Source organism: Petromyzon marinus, unplaced genomic scaffold (genome assembly GCF_048934315.1).
Source record: "Petromyzon marinus isolate PM22_M1 ecotype Great Lakes invasive population unplaced genomic scaffold, UKy_Petmar_22M1.pri1.0 PM_G_Scaffold_8, whole genome shotgun sequence".
In the NCBI taxonomy this organism is placed as follows: Eukaryota; Metazoa; Chordata; class Hyperoartia; order Petromyzontiformes; family Petromyzontidae; genus Petromyzon; species Petromyzon marinus.
The window spans coordinates 4447501-4450000 of record NW_027423035.1 but is presented as its reverse complement, the minus strand read 5'-3'; positions in this window follow the sequence as shown (position 1 = coordinate 4450000).

Below are 2500 nucleotides of genomic sequence, written 5' to 3'. Positions count from 1 at the left end.
GATAGACCCCGTGAAACGCTAGAAATTGGCGGGGATGTGTCTCTTGTGGCTCACGGGGCTGTTCGGGTCGCACAGAAATCCCTGGGAATGGGAAAACGGGTCATTTTCGTGTTGCCACATTGCGTACGAACCGCATGAAACTTCCAGAGGCATTTGCAGCAGGAATGCATGTGCACTCAAAAACTTCTATATGTTTCACGGATAGACCCCGTGAAACGCTAGAAATTGGCGGGGATGTGTCTCTTGTGGCTCACGGGGCTGTTAGGGTGGCACAGAACTCCCTCGGAATGGGAAAAGGGGTCATTTTCGTGTTGCCACATTGCATAGGAACGCCATGAAACTTCCAGAGGCATTTGCAGCAGAAAGGCACGTGCACTCAAAAATTTTAATATTTTTCACGCATAGACCCCGTCAAACGCTAGAAGTTGGCGGGGATGTCTCTCTTGTGGCTCACGGGGCTGTTAGGGTCGCACAGAAATGCCTCGGAATGGGAAAACGGGTCATTTTTGTGTGGCCACATTGCATAGGAACGGCATGAAACTTCCAGAGGCATTTGCAGCAGGAATGCATGTGCACTCAAAAACGTCTATATTTTTCACGGATAGACCCCGTGAAACGCTATAAATTGGCGGGGATGTCTCTCTTGTGGCTCACGGGCGCTGTTAGTTAGGGTCGCACAGAAATCCCTCGGAATGGGAAAAGGGGTCATTTTCGTGTTGCCACATTGCGTACGAACGGCATGAAACTTCCAGAGGCATCTGCAGCAGAAATGCATGTGCACTCAAAAACGTCTATATTTTTCACGGATAGACCCCGTGAAACGCTAGAAATTGGCGGGGATGTGTCTCTTGTGGCTCACGGGGCTGTTAGGGTCGCACAGAAATCCCTCGGAATGGGAAAACGGGTCATTTTCGTGTTGCCACAATTGGCATACGAACGGCATGAAACTTCCAGAGGCATTTGCAGCAGAAATGCATGTGCACTCAAAAACGTGAATATTTTTTCACGGATAGACCCCGTCAAACGCTCGAATTTGGCGGGGATGTTTCTCTTGTGGGTCACGGGGCTGTTCGGCTCGCACAGAACTCCCTTGGTCCACCTGATTCGTGCATACAGGCAGCAACTAAAACTCTGTAAACCTGCTGTGAGGACATCTAAACAGTGGACCAGTGAGGCTGTGGAAGATTTGCGGGCGTGCTTAGACTGTACTGACTGGGATATGTTCACGACTGCTACCAATAGTCTGGATGAACTCACAGAGGCTGTGTACATCAGCTTCTGTGAGGACTGCTGTATCCCAACACGTACCAGGGTGAACTTTAACAACAACAAGCCCTGGTTCTCAGCAAAGCTCAAAAGGTTGAGGTTGGAGAAGGAGGAAGCGTTTAGGAGTGGGGATAGAGACAGATTCAAGGAGTCGAAGAACAGGTTTAGCAAAGCGGTGAGAGAGGCTAAACGACTGTACTCAGAGACACTAAAACACCAGTTCTCTACTAACGACGCTGCTTCTGTCTGCCAAAGGGCTCAGGCACATCACCAACTACAAACCCAGAGCGCCCCACACCACTAACGACTCCCGCCTAGCCAACGACCTGAACGAGTTCTACCGTAGATTTGAAAGACAATTGGACTGTCCTCAACCACCCCTTCCCACCCAAGAGGCCCCATCCCCCACCCATACTACAGAAACGACTCTCTCCTTTCAGGAGGGAGAAGTTAATGGGCTTTTCAAGAGGCAGAATCCACGCAAAGCAGCCGGGCCGGACTCTGTCTCTCCAGCCACCCTCAGGCACTGCGCTGACCAGCTGTCTCCGGTGTTCACCAACATCTTTAACACCTCCCTGGAGACATGCCATGTACCAGCCTGTCTCAAGTCCTCCACCATCATCGCTGTGCCCAAAAAGCTAAGGCCAACAGGACTAAATGATTACAGACCGGTCGCCCTTACATCTGTGGTAATGAAGTCTTTTGAGCGCCTGCTCCTGGCACACCTCAAAGCCATCACAGACCCTCTCCTGGACCCCCTTCAGTTTGCCTACAGAGCCAACAGGTCTGTGGACGACGCAGTTAACATGGCCCTCCACTTCACCCTACAGCATGTGGACGCCCCAGCATCCTACGCCAGGATCCTGTTTGTGGACTTCAGCTCTGCCTTCAACACCATCATCCCTGCCCTGCTTCAGGACAAGCTCTTCCAGCTGAACGTGCCCTACTCCACCTGCAGGTGGATCACAGACTTCCTCTCTGACAGGAAGCAGTGCGTTAAGCCGGGAACAGAAGTCTCTGACTCCAGGTCCATCAGCACGGGAACTCCTCAGGGCTGCGTCCTTTGCCCACTGCTCTTCTCCCTGTATACCAACAGCTGCGCCTCCAATCATCTGTCCGTCAAACTCTTGAAGTTTGTCGGACGACACCACCCTCATTGGGCTGATCTCTGGTGGGGATGAGTCTGACTATAGGTGGGAAGCTGACAACCTGGTGACCTGGTGTAGCCAGAACA